This window comes from Anomaloglossus baeobatrachus, unplaced genomic scaffold (genome assembly GCF_048569485.1).
Source record: "Anomaloglossus baeobatrachus isolate aAnoBae1 unplaced genomic scaffold, aAnoBae1.hap1 Scaffold_2573, whole genome shotgun sequence".
Classification (NCBI taxonomy): Eukaryota; Metazoa; Chordata; class Amphibia; order Anura; family Aromobatidae; genus Anomaloglossus; species Anomaloglossus baeobatrachus.
The window spans coordinates 179,638-199,182 of record NW_027442131.1 but is presented as its reverse complement, the minus strand read 5'-3'; the positions used below and the strand labels follow the sequence as shown (position 1 = coordinate 199,182).

General features: G+C 47.0%; 11 non-coding genes and 2 pseudogenes across 11 annotated transcripts; all 13 read left to right on the top strand.

The window, feature by feature from the left end:
- The first annotated feature begins 843 nt into the window (after window positions 1-843).
- LOC142263361 (U2 spliceosomal RNA) lies at window positions 844-1,034 on the top strand. Its single transcript, XR_012730452.1, has one exon. It is a non-coding gene; the product is annotated as a U2 spliceosomal RNA (small nuclear RNA).
- Window positions 1,035-2,421: 1,387 nt separating this feature from the next.
- LOC142263383 (U2 spliceosomal RNA) lies at window positions 2,422-2,548 on the top strand (annotated as a pseudogene).
- A 688-nt stretch (window positions 2,549-3,236) lies between these two features.
- On the top strand, window positions 3,237-3,429 carry LOC142263374 (U2 spliceosomal RNA). Its single transcript, XR_012730464.1, has one exon. It is a non-coding gene; the product is annotated as a U2 spliceosomal RNA (small nuclear RNA).
- Window positions 3,430-4,816: 1,387 nt separating this feature from the next.
- On the top strand, window positions 4,817-5,007 carry LOC142263359 (U2 spliceosomal RNA). Its single transcript, XR_012730450.1, has one exon. It is a non-coding gene; the product is annotated as a U2 spliceosomal RNA (small nuclear RNA).
- Window positions 5,008-6,394: 1,387 nt separating this feature from the next.
- LOC142263358 (U2 spliceosomal RNA) lies at window positions 6,395-6,585 on the top strand. The gene has a single exon (XR_012730449.1). It is a non-coding gene; the product is annotated as a U2 spliceosomal RNA (small nuclear RNA).
- Window positions 6,586-7,972: 1,387 nt separating this feature from the next.
- On the top strand, window positions 7,973-8,163 carry LOC142263357 (U2 spliceosomal RNA). Its single transcript, XR_012730448.1, has one exon. It is a non-coding gene; the product is annotated as a U2 spliceosomal RNA (small nuclear RNA).
- Window positions 8,164-9,550: 1,387 nt separating this feature from the next.
- LOC142263356 (U2 spliceosomal RNA) lies at window positions 9,551-9,741 on the top strand. The gene has a single exon (XR_012730447.1). It is a non-coding gene; the product is annotated as a U2 spliceosomal RNA (small nuclear RNA).
- A 1,387-nt stretch (window positions 9,742-11,128) lies between these two features.
- LOC142263354 (U2 spliceosomal RNA) lies at window positions 11,129-11,319 on the top strand. Its single transcript, XR_012730446.1, has one exon. It is a non-coding gene; the product is annotated as a U2 spliceosomal RNA (small nuclear RNA).
- A 1,387-nt stretch (window positions 11,320-12,706) lies between these two features.
- Window positions 12,707-12,897, top strand: LOC142263353 (U2 spliceosomal RNA). Its single transcript, XR_012730445.1, has one exon. It is a non-coding gene; the product is annotated as a U2 spliceosomal RNA (small nuclear RNA).
- Window positions 12,898-14,284: 1,387 nt separating this feature from the next.
- LOC142263352 (U2 spliceosomal RNA) lies at window positions 14,285-14,475 on the top strand. The gene has a single exon (XR_012730444.1). It is a non-coding gene; the product is annotated as a U2 spliceosomal RNA (small nuclear RNA).
- A 1,387-nt stretch (window positions 14,476-15,862) lies between these two features.
- On the top strand, window positions 15,863-16,053 carry LOC142263351 (U2 spliceosomal RNA). Its single transcript, XR_012730443.1, has one exon. It is a non-coding gene; the product is annotated as a U2 spliceosomal RNA (small nuclear RNA).
- Window positions 16,054-17,440: 1,387 nt separating this feature from the next.
- Window positions 17,441-17,631, top strand: LOC142263350 (U2 spliceosomal RNA). The gene has a single exon (XR_012730442.1). It is a non-coding gene; the product is annotated as a U2 spliceosomal RNA (small nuclear RNA).
- Window positions 17,632-19,018: 1,387 nt separating this feature from the next.
- On the top strand, window positions 19,019-19,160 carry LOC142263386 (U2 spliceosomal RNA; annotated as a pseudogene).
- Window positions 19,161-19,545: the final 385 nt, after the last annotated feature.

Genomic DNA, 19,545 nt, shown 5'->3' with positions numbered 1-19,545 from the left:
ACAGTCATGGGTGATGAATGTTTGCAACCTACTGCGAAGCCTCATACCGCAATATAAGGAACGTCAAATACTAAGAAAGGGCGGCCTATGAAAGAATTACTACTTTCAATAAGTACACTTAAACGGCTAATTGGGAATAGAAAAACTGTAAAACGCCCTCTGAGAAAGCCCCCCTCTAACCTTTGATAGTAAGCTTTTCTGTAGTCTGCCTGTTGATGTATTTTCCGTTTGAACTGTGCACAACATGAAGAGACGGAACACTGGCGGCTTGTCACAATGCCCCCCGATGACATCACAATAGCGCTGCTGCCTAGAAAACAAGCTGCGCAGAAGAAGTTGTTCTTTGGGTGGGAGGGTGGGCTAGTGGAAGGAGGGGGCAATCTCTTTTTTTCCCGGGTGGTAGGGGGATGACAGGAGAAGGGAAGCGGGTGGTGAGAAAGGTACAGAGGGCAGGGTTTGGGGGCTGGGAAGGAAAGGGAAAAGATTAGGGTTTGGGGATGATGAAAGGGCTTTCTACGGGTAAGGATGGCAAAGGGTGGCAGTGACGGAAAGTCAGGCAACCTGTCCTGTCCGTCTTTTTGTATCGTGAATTGGAAAGACTGCAAGGGGGAGGGGAGTTGCTTGCGCCCTAAAGGAGGAGTTATTCAGATTCATTGCAGTGGGCGGCGGCTGCAAAACGCACCATTCTTCTTGTTTTGGCTCTGCAAAGCAGCCTTTTCAAGGGTTGGCTTGGGTGACAAAATGTCTTGTGTAGGCGTGGGTTTGTCTCCCTCTCGCTCTCTCTCCCTAAGATGTGTCCGGCATAGGCCAGGGTGCCACTCGAGGCCCAAACCAATTCTGGTTATCGCTTCTCGGCCTTTTGGCTAAGATCAAGTGTAGTATCTGTTCTTATCAGTTTAATATCTGATACGTCCCCTATCTGGGGACCATATATTAAATGGATTTTTAGAACAGGGAGATGGAAAAAGAGCTTGCTCTGTCCACTCCACGCATTGACCTGGTATTGCAGTACCTCCAGGAACGGTGCACCCCTTCTTAACCCAGTTTCCAAAAGCAGAACTCAATTCACCTGATTCATATTAGCCCGATTTAATGAATTGGAAGAAAGCATACGTCTTCATATGCACCTCAATTTGGCCCATTCACTTTTCACACTTCCTCCTTTTGTTTTTTATCTTTCACACTTTTGACTTTCTTTATTCATCCAAATAGCAAACTCATCACCACTCAACCTGACCAACTCGGCTATGTCCCCGTGCTGCAGTTCTCTGTCTTATCTAGATCATTTGCAATTGAATGGAATAGATCCCTTTTGGACAAAGTGGATTCACCTGCTGCTGCAGTGACCACAGGTGTGATAACATCTAGAATTGGCATCTGGTGCGATCTCTCCGCTTCCACTCCAAAGAAAGTTACCTGTTTATTCCTATCATGCATTGGTTTTTGGGGTTTTCTTTGAGTAATGATGATCTCTTTAGTAGTCTGTTGGCGCCCTCTCCTGGAGGAATAGTTTGCTTGCTCTTGGACATTCTAAAAGAGAGGTCATGATAGACATTGAGCTTCTGAGCTCAATTGGGGACAGTCATGGGTGATGAATGTTTGCAACCTACTGCGAAGCCTCATACCGCAATATAAGGAACGTCAAATACTAAGAAAGGGCGGCCTATGAAAGAATTACTACTTTCAATAAGTACACTTAAACGGCTAATTGGGAATAGAAAAACTGTAAAACGCCCTCTGAGAAAGCCCCCCTCTAACCTTTGATAGTAAGCTTTTCTGTAGTCTGCCTGTTGATGTATTTTCCGTTTGAACTGTGCACAACATGAAGAGACGGAACACTGGCGGCTTGTCACAATGCCCCCCGATGACATCACAATAGCGCTGCTGCCTAGAAAACAAGCTGCGCAGAAGAAGTTGTTCTTTGGGTGGGAGGGTGGGCTAGTGGAAGGAGGGGGCAATCTCTTTTTTTCCCGGGTGGTAGGGGGATGACAGGAGAAGGGAAGCGGGTGGTGAGAAAGGTACAGAGGGCAGGGTTTGGGGGCTGGGAAGGAAAGGGAAAAGATTAGGGTTTGGGGATGATGAAAGGGCTTTCTACGGGTAAGGATGGCAAAGGGTGGCAGTGACGGAAAGTCAGGCAACCTGTCCTGTCCGTCTTTTTGTATCGTGAATTGGAAAGACTGCAAGGGGGAGGGGAGTTGCTTGCGCCCTAAAGGAGGAGTTATTCAGATTCATTGCAGTGGGCGGCGGCTGCAAAACGCACCATTCTTCTTGTTTTGGCTCTGCAAAGCAGCCTTTTCAAGGGTTGGCTTGGGTGACAAAATGTCTTGTGTAGGCGTGGGTTTGTCTCCCTCTCGCTCTCTCTCCCTAAGATGTGTCCGGCATAGGCCAGGGTGCCACTCGAGGCCCAAACCAATTCTGGTTATCGCTTCTCGGCCTTTTGGCTAAGATCAAGTGTAGTATCTGTGAGGCTCGGCAGATGCAATGCACACTGGAAGGTTGCGCTTGCTAGTACTCTTGATGTATAGTATATTCATCTAGAGGAAAACATGGCCCTACCAGGATCGAGGCTATTAGACTGAGTAAGTGTGGGGGCTATGGTGCAATGTGCCCCAGGACTGACGACCCTGGAGTGAGTCTGAGCTTGCTGGCTTGGGACCCCGGCGAGCCTTGGGCTCTGTAGCACACCGTACCTTGCCCTTTCATACTTTCTGAGCATATTGCTCTATCCCGGCCTTCTGGCTAGGAAGGGAAATTTTTATAATCATGGTCGGAGGTCCGTTCAGCTTTGGGCTGAGAAACCAACACCCGGTTGGAGGTCCGGGTCAGCTTCGGCTGAGAAACCAACACCCGGTTGGAGGTCTGGGTCAGCTTCGGCTGAGAAACCAACACCCGGTTGGAGGTCCGGGTCAGCTTCGGCTGAGAAACCAACACCCGGTTGGAGGTCCGGTTAGCCTTGGGCTGAGAAACCAACACCGGTTGACGGTCCGGGCAGTTTCGGCTGCGAAACCAACAACTAGTAGCTCTCTACTCCACTTGGGTAAGATGCCTGGGTGGACGCTGGGAGCAACGACAAGGCTCAACCAGGCTTCGGCTTGGGGGAGCACCGAAGATCCCTGACCCTTGCTGTGGCCTTCTGGCTCGGAGGGACGGGGTTGATTTTTGGGGACCCTCTCCTCACGGAGGGGTCCACACGAATCCTAGCCTTTGCACTGTTTTTGGTGTGACTTCGGTCATGCATTTTTTGCGGTGCTTTGGAAAGCTTCATTAAATCAAAAATCTGTTCTTATCAGTTTAATATCTGATACGTCCCCTATCTGGGGACCATATATTAAATGGATTTTTAGAACAGGGAGATGGAAAAAGAGCTTGCTCTGTCCACTCCACGCATTGACCTGGTATTGCAGTACCTCCAGGAACGGTGCACCCCTTCTTAACCCAGTTTCCAAAAGCAGAACTCAATTCACCTGATTCATATTAGCCCGATTTAATGAATTGGAAGAAAGCATACGTCTTCATATGCACCTCAATTTGGCCCATTCACTTTTCACACTTCCTCCTTTTGTTTTTTATCTTTCACACTTTTGACTTTCTTTATTCATCCAAATAGCAAACTCATCACCACTCAACCTGACCAACTCGGCTATGTCCCCGTGCTGCAGTTCTCTGTCTTATCTAGATCATTTGCAATTGAATGGAATAGATCCCTTTTGGACAAAGTGGATTCACCTGCTGCTGCAGTGACCACAGGTGTGATAACATCTAGAATTGGCATCTGGTGCGATCTCTCCGCTTCCACTCCAAAGAAAGTTACCTGTTTATTCCTATCATGCATTGGTTTTTGGGGTTTTCTTTGAGTAATGATGATCTCTTTAGTAGTCTGTTGGCGCCCTCTCCTGGAGGAATAGTTTGCTTGCTCTTGGACATTCTAAAAGAGAGGTCATGATAGACATTGAGCTTCTGAGCTCAATTGGGGACAGTCATGGGTGATGAATGTTTGCAACCTACTGCGAAGCCTCATACCGCAATATAAGGAACGTCAAATACTAAGAAAGGGCGGCCTATGAAAGAATTACTACTTTCAATAAGTACACTTAAACGGCTAATTGGGAATAGAAAAACTGTAAAAAGCCCTCTGAGAAAGCCCCCCTCTAACCTTTGATAGTAAGCTTTTCTGTAGTCTGCCTGTTGATGTATTTTCCGTTTGAACTGTGCACAACATGAAGAGACGGAACACTGGCGGCTTGTCACAATGCCCCCCGATGACATCACAATAGCGCTGCTGCCTAGAAAACAAGCTGCGCAGAAGAAGTTGTTCTTTGGGTGGGAGGGTGGGCTAGTGGAAGGAGGGGGCAATCTCTTTTTTTCCCGGGTGGTAGGGGGATGACAGGAGAAGGGAAGCGGGTGGTGAGAAAGGTACAGAGGGCAGGGTTTGGGGGCTGGGAAGGAAAGGGAAAAGATTAGGGTTTGGGGATGATGAAAGGGCTTTCTACGGGTAAGGATGGCAAAGGGTGGCAGTGACGGAAAGTCAGGCAACCTGTCCTGTCCGTCTTTTTGTATCGTGAATTGGAAAGACTGCAAGGGGGAGGGGAGTTGCTTGCGCCCTAAAGGAGGAGTTATTCAGATTCATTGCAGTGGGCGGCGGCTGCAAAACGCACCATTCTTCTTGTTTTGGCTCTGCAAAGCAGCCTTTTCAAGGGTTGGCTTGGGTGACAAAATGTCTTGTGTAGGCGTGGGTTTGTCTCCCTCTCGCTCTCTCTCCCTAAGATGTGTCCGGCATAGGCCAGGGTGCCACTCGAGGCCCAAACCAATTCTGGTTATCGCTTCTCGGCCTTTTGGCTAAGATCAAGTGTAGTATCTGTTCTTATCAGTTTAATATCTGATACGTCCCCTATCTGGGGACCATATATTAAATGGATTTTTAGAACAGGGAGATGGAAAAAGAGCTTGCTCTGTCCACTCCACGCATTGACCTGGTATTGCAGTACCTCCAGGAACGGTGCACCCCTTCTTAACCCAGTTTCCAAAAGCAGAACTCAATTCACCTGATTCATATTAGCCCGATTTAATGAATTGGAAGAAAGCATACGTCTTCATATGCACCTCAATTTGGCCCATTCACTTTTCACACTTCCTCCTTTTGTTTTTTATCTTTCACACTTTTGACTTTCTTTATTCATCCAAATAGCAAACTCATCACCACTCAACCTGACCAACTCGGCTATGTCCCCGTGCTGCAGTTCTCTGTCTTATCTAGATCATTTGCAATTGAATGGAATAGATCCCTTTTGGACAAAGTGGATTCACCTGCTGCTGCAGTGACCACAGGTGTGATAACATCTAGAATTGGCATCTGGTGCGATCTCTCCGCTTCCACTCCAAAGAAAGTTACCTGTTTATTCCTATCATGCATTGGTTTTTGGGGTTTTCTTTGAGTAATGATGATCTCTTTAGTAGTCTGTTGGCGCCCTCTCCTGGAGGAATAGTTTGCTTGCTCTTGGACATTCTAAAAGAGAGGTCATGATAGACATTGAGCTTCTGAGCTCAATTGGGGACAGTCATGGGTGATGAATGTTTGCAACCTACTGCGAAGCCTCATACCGCAATATAAGGAACGTCAAATACTAAGAAAGGGCGGCCTATGAAAGAATTACTACTTTCAATAAGTACACTTAAACGGCTAATTGGGAATAGAAAAACTGTAAAAAGCCCTCTGAGAAAGCCCCCCTCTAACCTTTGATAGTAAGCTTTTCTGTAGTCTGCCTGTTGATGTATTTTCCGTTTGAACTGTGCACAACATGAAGAGACGGAACACTGGCGGCTTGTCACAATGCCCCCCGATGACATCACAATAGCGCTGCTGCCTAGAAAACAAGCTGCGCAGAAGAAGTTGTTCTTTGGGTGGGAGGGTGGGCTAGTGGAAGGAGGGGGCAATCTCTTTTTTTCCCGGGTGGTAGGGGGATGACAGGAGAAGGGAAGCGGGTGGTGAGAAAGGTACAGAGGGCAGGGTTTGGGGGCTGGGAAGGAAAGGGAAAAGATTAGGGTTTGGGGATGATGAAAGGGCTTTCTACGGGTAAGGATGGCAAAGGGTGGCAGTGACGGAAAGTCAGGCAACCTGTCCTGTCCGTCTTTTTGTATCGTGAATTGGAAAGACTGCAAGGGGGAGGGGAGTTGCTTGCGCCCTAAAGGAGGAGTTATTCAGATTCATTGCAGTGGGCGGCGGCTGCAAAACGCACCATTCTTCTTGTTTTGGCTCTGCAAAGCAGCCTTTTCAAGGGTTGGCTTGGGTGACAAAATGTCTTGTGTAGGCGTGGGTTTGTCTCCCTCTCGCTCTCTCTCCCTAAGATGTGTCCGGCATAGGCCAGGGTGCCACTCGAGGCCCAAACCAATTCTGGTTATCGCTTCTCGGCCTTTTGGCTAAGATCAAGTGTAGTATCTGTTCTTATCAGTTTAATATCTGATACGTCCCCTATCTGGGGACCATATATTAAATGGATTTTTAGAACAGGGAGATGGAAAAAGAGCTTGCTCTGTCCACTCCACGCATTGACCTGGTATTGCAGTACCTCCAGGAACGGTGCACCCCTTCTTAACCCAGTTTCCAAAAGCAGAACTCAATTCACCTGATTCATATTAGCCCGATTTAATGAATTGGAAGAAAGCATACGTCTTCATATGCACCTCAATTTGGCCCATTCACTTTTCACACTTCCTCCTTTTGTTTTTTATCTTTCACACTTTTGACTTTCTTTATTCATCCAAATAGCAAACTCATCACCACTCAACCTGACCAACTCGGCTATGTCCCCGTGCTGCAGTTCTCTGTCTTATCTAGATCATTTGCAATTGAATGGAATAGATCCCTTTTGGACAAAGTGGATTCACCTGCTGCTGCAGTGACCACAGGTGTGATAACATCTAGAATTGGCATCTGGTGCGATCTCTCCGCTTCCACTCCAAAGAAAGTTACCTGTTTATTCCTATCATGCATTGGTTTTTGGGGTTTTCTTTGAGTAATGATGATCTCTTTAGTAGTCTGTTGGCGCCCTCTCCTGGAGGAATAGTTTGCTTGCTCTTGGACATTCTAAAAGAGAGGTCATGATAGACATTGAGCTTCTGAGCTCAATTGGGGACAGTCATGGGTGATGAATGTTTGCAACCTACTGCGAAGCCTCATACCGCAATATAAGGAACGTCAAATACTAAGAAAGGGCGGCCTATGAAAGAATTACTACTTTCAATAAGTACACTTAAACGGCTAATTGGGAATAGAAAAACTGTAAAAAGCCCTCTGAGAAAGCCCCCCTCTAACCTTTGATAGTAAGCTTTTCTGTAGTCTGCCTGTTGATGTATTTTCCGTTTGAACTGTGCACAACATGAAGAGACGGAACACTGGCGGCTTGTCACAATGCCCCCCGATGACATCACAATAGCGCTGCTGCCTAGAAAACAAGCTGCGCAGAAGAAGTTGTTCTTTGGGTGGGAGGGTGGGCTAGTGGAAGGAGGGGGCAATCTCTTTTTTTCCCGGGTGGTAGGGGGATGACAGGAGAAGGGAAGCGGGTGGTGAGAAAGGTACAGAGGGCAGGGTTTGGGGGCTGGGAAGGAAAGGGAAAAGATTAGGGTTTGGGGATGATGAAAGGGCTTTCTACGGGTAAGGATGGCAAAGGGTGGCAGTGACGGAAAGTCAGGCAACCTGTCCTGTCCGTCTTTTTGTATCGTGAATTGGAAAGACTGCAAGGGGGAGGGGAGTTGCTTGCGCCCTAAAGGAGGAGTTATTCAGATTCATTGCAGTGGGCGGCGGCTGCAAAACGCACCATTCTTCTTGTTTTGGCTCTGCAAAGCAGCCTTTTCAAGGGTTGGCTTGGGTGACAAAATGTCTTGTGTAGGCGTGGGTTTGTCTCCCTCTCGCTCTCTCTCCCTAAGATGTGTCCGGCATAGGCCAGGGTGCCACTCGAGGCCCAAACCAATTCTGGTTATCGCTTCTCGGCCTTTTGGCTAAGATCAAGTGTAGTATCTGTTCTTATCAGTTTAATATCTGATACGTCCCCTATCTGGGGACCATATATTAAATGGATTTTTAGAACAGGGAGATGGAAAAAGAGCTTGCTCTGTCCACTCCACGCATTGACCTGGTATTGCAGTACCTCCAGGAACGGTGCACCCCTTCTTAACCCAGTTTCCAAAAGCAGAACTCAATTCACCTGATTCATATTAGCCCGATTTAATGAATTGGAAGAAAGCATACGTCTTCATATGCACCTCAATTTGGCCCATTCACTTTTCACACTTCCTCCTTTTGTTTTTTATCTTTCACACTTTTGACTTTCTTTATTCATCCAAATAGCAAACTCATCACCACTCAACCTGACCAACTCGGCTATGTCCCCGTGCTGCAGTTCTCTGTCTTATCTAGATCATTTGCAATTGAATGGAATAGATCCCTTTTGGACAAAGTGGATTCACCTGCTGCTGCAGTGACCACAGGTGTGATAACATCTAGAATTGGCATCTGGTGCGATCTCTCCGCTTCCACTCCAAAGAAAGTTACCTGTTTATTCCTATCATGCATTGGTTTTTGGGGTTTTCTTTGAGTAATGATGATCTCTTTAGTAGTCTGTTGGCGCCCTCTCCTGGAGGAATAGTTTGCTTGCTCTTGGACATTCTAAAAGAGAGGTCATGATAGACATTGAGCTTCTGAGCTCAATTGGGGACAGTCATGGGTGATGAATGTTTGCAACCTACTGCGAAGCCTCATACCGCAATATAAGGAACGTCAAATACTAAGAAAGGGCGGCCTATGAAAGAATTACTACTTTCAATAAGTACACTTAAACGGCTAATTGGGAATAGAAAAACTGTAAAAAGCCCTCTGAGAAAGCCCCCCTCTAACCTTTGATAGTAAGCTTTTCTGTAGTCTGCCTGTTGATGTATTTTCCGTTTGAACTGTGCACAACATGAAGAGACGGAACACTGGCGGCTTGTCACAATGCCCCCCGATGACATCACAATAGCGCTGCTGCCTAGAAAACAAGCTGCGCAGAAGAAGTTGTTCTTTGGGTGGGAGGGTGGGCTAGTGGAAGGAGGGGGCAATCTCTTTTTTTCCCGGGTGGTAGGGGGATGACAGGAGAAGGGAAGCGGGTGGTGAGAAAGGTACAGAGGGCAGGGTTTGGGGGCTGGGAAGGAAAGGGAAAAGATTAGGGTTTGGGGATGATGAAAGGGCTTTCTACGGGTAAGGATGGCAAAGGGTGGCAGTGACGGAAAGTCAGGCAACCTGTCCTGTCCGTCTTTTTGTATCGTGAATTGGAAAGACTGCAAGGGGGAGGGGAGTTGCTTGCGCCCTAAAGGAGGAGTTATTCAGATTCATTGCAGTGGGCGGCGGCTGCAAAACGCACCATTCTTCTTGTTTTGGCTCTGCAAAGCAGCCTTTTCAAGGGTTGGCTTGGGTGACAAAATGTCTTGTGTAGGCGTGGGTTTGTCTCCCTCTCGCTCTCTCTCCCTAAGATGTGTCCGGCATAGGCCAGGGTGCCACTCGAGGCCCAAACCAATTCTGGTTATCGCTTCTCGGCCTTTTGGCTAAGATCAAGTGTAGTATCTGTTCTTATCAGTTTAATATCTGATACGTCCCCTATCTGGGGACCATATATTAAATGGATTTTTAGAACAGGGAGATGGAAAAAGAGCTTGCTCTGTCCACTCCACGCATTGACCTGGTATTGCAGTACCTCCAGGAACGGTGCACCCCTTCTTAACCCAGTTTCCAAAAGCAGAACTCAATTCACCTGATTCATATTAGCCCGATTTAATGAATTGGAAGAAAGCATACGTCTTCATATGCACCTCAATTTGGCCCATTCACTTTTCACACTTCCTCCTTTTGTTTTTTATCTTTCACACTTTTGACTTTCTTTATTCATCCAAATAGCAAACTCATCACCACTCAACCTGACCAACTCGGCTATGTCCCCGTGCTGCAGTTCTCTGTCTTATCTAGATCATTTGCAATTGAATGGAATAGATCCCTTTTGGACAAAGTGGATTCACCTGCTGCTGCAGTGACCACAGGTGTGATAACATCTAGAATTGGCATCTGGTGCGATCTCTCCGCTTCCACTCCAAAGAAAGTTACCTGTTTATTCCTATCATGCATTGGTTTTTGGGGTTTTCTTTGAGTAATGATGATCTCTTTAGTAGTCTGTTGGCGCCCTCTCCTGGAGGAATAGTTTGCTTGCTCTTGGACATTCTAAAAGAGAGGTCATGATAGACATTGAGCTTCTGAGCTCAATTGGGGACAGTCATGGGTGATGAATGTTTGCAACCTACTGCGAAGCCTCATACCGCAATATAAGGAACGTCAAATACTAAGAAAGGGCGGCCTATGAAAGAATTACTACTTTCAATAAGTACACTTAAACGGCTAATTGGGAATAGAAAAACTGTAAAAAGCCCTCTGAGAAAGCCCCCCTCTAACCTTTGATAGTAAGCTTTTCTGTAGTCTGCCTGTTGATGTATTTTCCGTTTGAACTGTGCACAACATGAAGAGACGGAACACTGGCGGCTTGTCACAATGCCCCCCGATGACATCACAATAGCGCTGCTGCCTAGAAAACAAGCTGCGCAGAAGAAGTTGTTCTTTGGGTGGGAGGGTGGGCTAGTGGAAGGAGGGGGCAATCTCTTTTTTTCCCGGGTGGTAGGGGGATGACAGGAGAAGGGAAGCGGGTGGTGAGAAAGGTACAGAGGGCAGGGTTTGGGGGCTGGGAAGGAAAGGGAAAAGATTAGGGTTTGGGGATGATGAAAGGGCTTTCTACGGGTAAGGATGGCAAAGGGTGGCAGTGACGGAAAGTCAGGCAACCTGTCCTGTCCGTCTTTTTGTATCGTGAATTGGAAAGACTGCAAGGGGGAGGGGAGTTGCTTGCGCCCTAAAGGAGGAGTTATTCAGATTCATTGCAGTGGGCGGCGGCTGCAAAACGCACCATTCTTCTTGTTTTGGCTCTGCAAAGCAGCCTTTTCAAGGGTTGGCTTGGGTGACAAAATGTCTTGTGTAGGCGTGGGTTTGTCTCCCTCTCGCTCTCTCTCCCTAAGATGTGTCCGGCATAGGCCAGGGTGCCACTCGAGGCCCAAACCAATTCTGGTTATCGCTTCTCGGCCTTTTGGCTAAGATCAAGTGTAGTATCTGTTCTTATCAGTTTAATATCTGATACGTCCCCTATCTGGGGACCATATATTAAATGGATTTTTAGAACAGGGAGATGGAAAAAGAGCTTGCTCTGTCCACTCCACGCATTGACCTGGTATTGCAGTACCTCCAGGAACGGTGCACCCCTTCTTAACCCAGTTTCCAAAAGCAGAACTCAATTCACCTGATTCATATTAGCCCGATTTAATGAATTGGAAGAAAGCATACGTCTTCATATGCACCTCAATTTGGCCCATTCACTTTTCACACTTCCTCCTTTTGTTTTTTATCTTTCACACTTTTGACTTTCTTTATTCATCCAAATAGCAAACTCATCACCACTCAACCTGACCAACTCGGCTATGTCCCCGTGCTGCAGTTCTCTGTCTTATCTAGATCATTTGCAATTGAATGGAATAGATCCCTTTTGGACAAAGTGGATTCACCTGCTGCTGCAGTGACCACAGGTGTGATAACATCTAGAATTGGCATCTGGTGCGATCTCTCCGCTTCCACTCCAAAGAAAGTTACCTGTTTATTCCTATCATGCATTGGTTTTTGGGGTTTTCTTTGAGTAATGATGATCTCTTTAGTAGTCTGTTGGCGCCCTCTCCTGGAGGAATAGTTTGCTTGCTCTTGGACATTCTAAAAGAGAGGTCATGATAGACATTGAGCTTCTGAGCTCAATTGGGGACAGTCATGGGTGATGAATGTTTGCAACCTACTGCGAAGCCTCATACCGCAATATAAGGAACGTCAAATACTAAGAAAGGGCGGCCTATGAAAGAATTACTACTTTCAATAAGTACACTTAAACGGCTAATTGGGAATAGAAAAACTGTAAAAAGCCCTCTGAGAAAGCCCCCCTCTAACCTTTGATAGTAAGCTTTTCTGTAGTCTGCCTGTTGATGTATTTTCCGTTTGAACTGTGCACAACATGAAGAGACGGAACACTGGCGGCTTGTCACAATGCCCCCCGATGACATCACAATAGCGCTGCTGCCTAGAAAACAAGCTGCGCAGAAGAAGTTGTTCTTTGGGTGGGAGGGTGGGCTAGTGGAAGGAGGGGGCAATCTCTTTTTTTCCCGGGTGGTAGGGGGATGACAGGAGAAGGGAAGCGGGTGGTGAGAAAGGTACAGAGGGCAGGGTTTGGGGGCTGGGAAGGAAAGGGAAAAGATTAGGGTTTGGGGATGATGAAAGGGCTTTCTACGGGTAAGGATGGCAAAGGGTGGCAGTGACGGAAAGTCAGGCAACCTGTCCTGTCCGTCTTTTTGTATCGTGAATTGGAAAGACTGCAAGGGGGAGGGGAGTTGCTTGCGCCCTAAAGGAGGAGTTATTCAGATTCATTGCAGTGGGCGGCGGCTGCAAAACGCACCATTCTTCTTGTTTTGGCTCTGCAAAGCAGCCTTTTCAAGGGTTGGCTTGGGTGACAAAATGTCTTGTGTAGGCGTGGGTTTGTCTCCCTCTCGCTCTCTCTCCCTAAGATGTGTCCGGCATAGGCCAGGGTGCCACTCGAGGCCCAAACCAATTCTGGTTATCGCTTCTCGGCCTTTTGGCTAAGATCAAGTGTAGTATCTGTTCTTATCAGTTTAATATCTGATACGTCCCCTATCTGGGGACCATATATTAAATGGATTTTTAGAACAGGGAGATGGAAAAAGAGCTTGCTCTGTCCACTCCACGCATTGACCTGGTATTGCAGTACCTCCAGGAACGGTGCACCCCTTCTTAACCCAGTTTCCAAAAGCAGAACTCAATTCACCTGATTCATATTAGCCCGATTTAATGAATTGGAAGAAAGCATACGTCTTCATATGCACCTCAATTTGGCCCATTCACTTTTCACACTTCCTCCTTTTGTTTTTTATCTTTCACACTTTTGACTTTCTTTATTCATCCAAATAGCAAACTCATCACCACTCAACCTGACCAACTCGGCTATGTCCCCGTGCTGCAGTTCTCTGTCTTATCTAGATCATTTGCAATTGAATGGAATAGATCCCTTTTGGACAAAGTGGATTCACCTGCTGCTGCAGTGACCACAGGTGTGATAACATCTAGAATTGGCATCTGGTGCGATCTCTCCGCTTCCACTCCAAAGAAAGTTACCTGTTTATTCCTATCATGCATTGGTTTTTGGGGTTTTCTTTGAGTAATGATGATCTCTTTAGTAGTCTGTTGGCGCCCTCTCCTGGAGGAATAGTTTGCTTGCTCTTGGACATTCTAAAAGAGAGGTCATGATAGACATTGAGCTTCTGAGCTCAATTGGGGACAGTCATGGGTGATGAATGTTTGCAACCTACTGCGAAGCCTCATACCGCAATATAAGGAACGTCAAATACTAAGAAAGGGCGGCCTATGAAAGAATTACTACTTTCAATAAGTACACTTAAACGGCTAATTGGGAATAGAAAAACTGTAAAAAGCCCTCTGAGAAAGCCCCCCTCTAACCTTTGATAGTAAGCTTTTCTGTAGTCTGCCTGTTGATGTATTTTCCGTTTGAACTGTGCACAACATGAAGAGACGGAACACTGGCGGCTTGTCACAATGCCCCCCGATGACATCACAATAGCGCTGCTGCCTAGAAAACAAGCTGCGCAGAAGAAGTTGTTCTTTGGGTGGGAGGGTGGGCTAGTGGAAGGAGGGGGCAATCTCTTTTTTTCCCGGGTGGTAGGGGGATGACAGGAGAAGGGAAGCGGGTGGTGAGAAAGGTACAGAGGGCAGGGTTTGGGGGCTGGGAAGGAAAGGGAAAAGATTAGGGTTTGGGGATGATGAAAGGGCTTTCTACGGGTAAGGATGGCAAAGGGTGGCAGTGACGGAAAGTCAGGCAACCTGTCCTGTCCGTCTTTTTGTATCGTGAATTGGAAAGACTGCAAGGGGGAGGGGAGTTGCTTGCGCCCTAAAGGAGGAGTTATTCAGATTCATTGCAGTGGGCGGCGGCTGCAAAACGCACCATTCTTCTTGTTTTGGCTCTGCAAAGCAGCCTTTTCAAGGGTTGGCTTGGGTGACAAAATGTCTTGTGTAGGCGTGGGTTTGTCTCCCTCTCGCTCTCTCTCCCTAAGATGTGTCCGGCATAGGCCAGGGTGCCACTCGAGGCCCAAACCAATTCTGGTTATCGCTTCTCGGCCTTTTGGCTAAGATCAAGTGTAGTATCTGTTCTTATCAGTTTAATATCTGATACGTCCCCTATCTGGGGACCATATATTAAATGGATTTTTAGAACAGGGAGATGGAAAAAGAGCTTGCTCTGTCCACTCCACGCATTGACCTGGTATTGCAGTACCTCCAGGAACGGTGCACCCCTTCTTAACCCAGTTTCCAAAAGCAGAACTCAATTCACCTGATTCATATTAGCCCGATTTAATGAATTGGAAGAAAGCATACGTCTTCATATGCACCTCAATTTGGCCCATTCACTTTTCACACTTCCTCCTTTTGTTTTTTATCTTTCACACTTTTGACTTTCTTTATTCATCCAAATAGCAAACTCATCACCACTCAACCTGACCAACTCGGCTATGTCCCCGTGCTGCAGTTCTCTGTCTTATCTAGATCATTTGCAATTGAATGGAATAGATCCCTTTTGGACAAAGTGGATTCACCTGCTGCTGCAGTGACCACAGGTGTGATAACATCTAGAATTGGCATCTGGTGCGATCTCTCCGCTTCCACTCCAAAGAAAGTTACCTGTTTATTCCTATCATGCATTGGTTTTTGGGGTTTTCTTTGAGTAATGATGATCTCTTTAGTAGTCTGTTGGCGCCCTCTCCTGGAGGAATAGTTTGCTTGCTCTTGGACATTCTAAAAGAGAGGTCATGATAGACATTGAGCTTCTGAGCTCAATTGGGGACAGTCATGGGTGATGAATGTTTGCAACCTACTGCGAAGCCTCATACCGCAATATAAGGAACGTCAAATACTAAGAAAGGGCGGCCTATGAAAGAATTACTACTTTCAATAAGTACACTTAAACGGCTAATTGGGAATAGAAAAACTGTAAAAAGCCCTCTGAGAAAGCCCCCCTCTAACCTTTGATAGTAAGCTTTTCTGTAGTCTGCCTGTTGATGTATTTTCCGTTTGAACTGTGCACAACATGAAGAGACGGAACACTGGCGGCTTGTCACAATGCCCCCCGATGACATCACAATAGCGCTGCTGCCTAGAAAACAAGCTGCGCAGAAGAAGTTGTTCTTTGGGTGGGAGGGTGGGCTAGTGGAAGGAGGGGGCAATCTCTTTTTTTCCCGGGTGGTAGGGGGATGACAGGAGAAGGGAAGCGGGTGGTGAGAAAGGTACAGAGGGCAGGGTTTGGGGGCTGGGAAGGAAAGGGAAAAGATTAGGGTTTGGGGATGATGAAAGGGCTTTCTACGGGTAAGGATGGCAAAGGGTGGCAGTGACGGAAAGTCAGGCAACCTGTCCTGTCCGTCTTTTTGTATCGTGAATTGGAAAGACTGCAAGGGGGAGGGGAGTTGCTTGCGCCCTAAAGGAGGAGTTATTCAGATTCATTGCAGTGGGCGGCGGCTGCAAAACGCACCATTCTTCTTGTTTTGGCTCTGCAAAGCAGCCTTTTCAAGGGTTGGCTTGGGTGACAAAATGTCTTGTGTAGGCGTGGGTTTGTCTCCCTCTCGCTCTCTCTCCCTAAGATGTGTCCGGCATAGGCCAGGGTGCCACTCGAGGCCCAAACCAATTCTGGTTATCGCTTCTCGGCCTTTTGGCTAAGATCAAGTGTAGTATCTGTTCTTATCAGTTTAATATCTGATACGTCCCCTATCTGGGGACCATATATTAAATGGATTTTTAGAACAGGGAGATGGAAAAAGAGCTTGCTCTGTCCACTCCACGCATTGACCTGGTATTGCAGTACCTCCAGGAACGGTGCACCCCTTCTTAACCCAGTTTCCAAAAGCAGAACTCAATTCACCTGATTCATATTAGCCCGATTTAATGAATTGGAAGAAAGCATACGTCTTCATATGCACCTCAATTTGGCCCATTCACTTTTCACACTTCCTCCTTTTGTTTTTTATCTTTCACACTTTTGACTTTCTTTATTCATCCAAATAGCAAACTCATCACCACTCAACCTGACCAACTCGGCTATGTCCCCGTGCTGCAGTTCTCTGTCTTATCTAGATCATTTGCAATTGAATGGAATAGATCCCTTTTGGACAAAGTGGATTCACCTGCTGCTGCAGTGACCACAGGTGTGATAACATCTAGAATTGGCATCTGGTGCGATCTCTCCGCTTCCACTCCAAAGAAAGTTACCTGTTTATTCCTATCATGCATTGGTTTTTGGGGTTTTCTTTGAGTAATGATGATCTCTTTAGTAGTCTGTTGGCGCCCTCTCCTGGAGGAATAGTTTGCTTGCTCTTGGACATTCTAAAAGAGAGGTCATGATAGACATTGAGCTTCTGAGCTCAATTGGGGACAGTCATGGGTGATGAATGTTTGCAACCTACTGCGAAGCCTCATACCGCAATATAAGGAACGTCAAATACTAAGAAAGGGCGGCCTATGAAAGAATTACTACTTTCAATAAGTACACTTAAACGGCTAATTGGGAATAGAAAAACTGTAAAAAGCCCTCTGAGAAAGCCCCCCTCTAACCTTTGATAGTAAGCTTTTCTGTAGTCTGCCTGTTGATGTATTTTCCGTTTGAACTGTGCACAACATGAAGAGACGGAACACTGGCGGCTTGTCACAATGCCCCCCGATGACATCACAATAGCGCTGCTGCCTAGAAAACAAGCTGCGCAGAAGAAGTTGTTCTTTGGGTGGGAGGGTGGGCTAGTGGAAGGAGGGGGCAATCTCTTTTTTTCCCGGGTGGTAGGGGGATGACAGGAGAAGGGAAGCGGGTGGTGAGAAAGGTACAGAGGGCAGGGTTTGGGGGCTGGGAAGGAAAGGGAAAAGATTAGGGTTTGGGGATGATGAAAGGGCTTTCTACGGGTAAGGATGGCAAAGGGTGGCAGTGACGGAAAGTCAGGCAACCTGTCCTGTCCGTCTTTTTGTATCGTGAATTGGAAAGACTGCAAGGGGGAGGGGAGTTGCTTGCGCCCTAAAGGAGGAGTTATTCAGATTCATTGCAGTGGGCGGCGGCTGCAAAACGCACCATTCTTCTTGTTTTGGCTCTGCAAAGCAGCCTTTTCAAGGGTTGGCTTGGGTGACAAAATGTCTTGTGTAGGCGTGGGTTTGTCTCCCTCTCGCTCTCTCTCCCTAAGATGTGTCCGGCATAGGCCAGGGTGCCACTCGAGGCCCAAACCAATTCTGGTTATCGCTTCTCGGCCTTTTGGCTAAGATCAAGTGTAGTATCTGTTCTTATCAGTTTAATATCTGATACGTCCCCTATCTGGGGACCATATATTAAATGGATTTTTAGAACAGGGAGATGGAAAAAGAGCTTGCTCTGTCCACTCCACGCATTGACCTGGTATTGCAGTACCTCCAGGAACGGTGCACCCCTTCTTAACCCAGTTTCCAAAAGCAGAACTCAATTCACCTGATTCATATTAGCCCGATTTAATGAATTGGAAGAAAGCATACGTCTTCATATGCACCTCAATTTGGCCCATTCACTTTTCACACTTCCTCCTTTTGTTTTTTATCTTTCACACTTTTGACTTTCTTTATTCATCCAAATAGCAAACTCATCACCACTCAACCTGACCAACTCGGCTATGTCCCCGTGCTGCAGTTCTCTGTCTTATCTAGATCATTTGCAATTGAATGGAATAGATCCCTTTTGGACAAAGTGGATTCACCTGCTGCTGCAGTGACCACAGGTGTGATAACATCTAGAATTGGCATCTGGTGCGATCTCTCCGCTTCCACTCCAAAGAAAGTTACCTGTTTATTCCTATCATGCATTGGTTTTTGGGGTTTTCTTTGAGTAATGATGATCTCTTTAGTAGTCTGTTGGCGCCCTCTCCTGGAGGAATAGTTTGCTTGCTCTTGGACATTCTAAAAGAGAGGTCATGATAGACATTGAGCTTCTGAGCTCAATTGGGGACAGTCATGGGTGATGAATGTTTGCAACCTACTGCGAAGCCTCATACCGCAATATAAGGAACGTCAAATACTAAGAAAGGGCGGCCTATGAAAGAATTACTACTTTCAATAAGTACACTTAAACGGCTAATTGGGAATAGAAAAACTGTAAAAAGCCCTCTGAGAAAGCCCCCCTCTAACCTTTGATAGTAAGCTTTTCTGTAGTCTGCCTGTTGATGTATTTTCCGTTTGAACTGTGCACAACATGAAGAGACGGAACACTGGCGGCTTGTCACAATGCCCCCCGATGACATCACAATAGCGCTGCTGCCTAGAAAACAAGCTGCGCAGAAGAAGTTGTTCTTTGGGTGGGAGGGTGGGCTAGTGGAAGGAGGGGGCAATCTCTTTTTTTCCCGGGTGGTAGGGGGATGACAGGAGAAGGGAAGCGGGTGGTGAGAAAGGTACAGAGGGCAGGGTTTGGGGGCTGGGAAGGAAAGGGAAAAGATTAGGGTTTGGGGATGATGAAAGGGCTTTCTACGGGTAAGGATGGCAAAGGGTGGCAGTGACGGAAAGTCAGGCAACCTGTCCTGTCCGTCTTTTTGTATCGTGAATTGGAAAGACTGCAAGGGGGAGGGGAGTTGCTTGCGCCCTAAAGGAGGAGTTATTCAGATTCATTGCAGTGGGCGGCGGCTGCAAAACGCACCATTCTTCTTGTTTTGGCTCTGCAAAGCAGCCTTTTCAAGGGTTGGCTTGGGTGACAAAATGTCTTGTGTAGGCGTGGGTTTGTCTCCCTCTCGCTCTCTCTCCCTAAGATGTGTCCGGCATAGGCCAGGGTGCCACTCGAGGCCCAAACCAATTCTGGTTATCGCTTCTCGGCCTTTTGGCTAAGATCAAGTGTAGTATCGTTCGAAAAGGTGGTTTAAGGCTCCGGCCACCTTAGTACAATGATGCAATGCACACTGGAAGGTTGCACTTGTTAGTACTTTGGGAGGATAGTATATCCATCTAGAGGAAACCATGGCCCTACCAGGATTGAGGCTATTAGACTGAGTAAGTGTGGGGGTTATGGTGCAATGTGCCCCAGGAATGGACACCCTGGAGGGAGTCTGAACTTGCTAGGTTGGGACCCTGATAAGCCTCAGACTCTGTCGCACGCCGCGCCTTGCCTATTCATACTTTCCAAGCATATTGCCCTATCCTGGCCTTCTGGCTAAGAAGGGAAATTTTTATAATCCCGGTCGGAAGTCCGGTCAGCTTTGGGCTGAGAAACCAACACCCGGTTGGAGGTCCGGGTCAGCTTTGGCTGAGAAACCAACACCCGGTTGGAGGTCCGGTTAGCCTTGGGCTGAGAAACCAACACCCGGTTGGAGGTCCGGTCAGCCTTGGGCTGA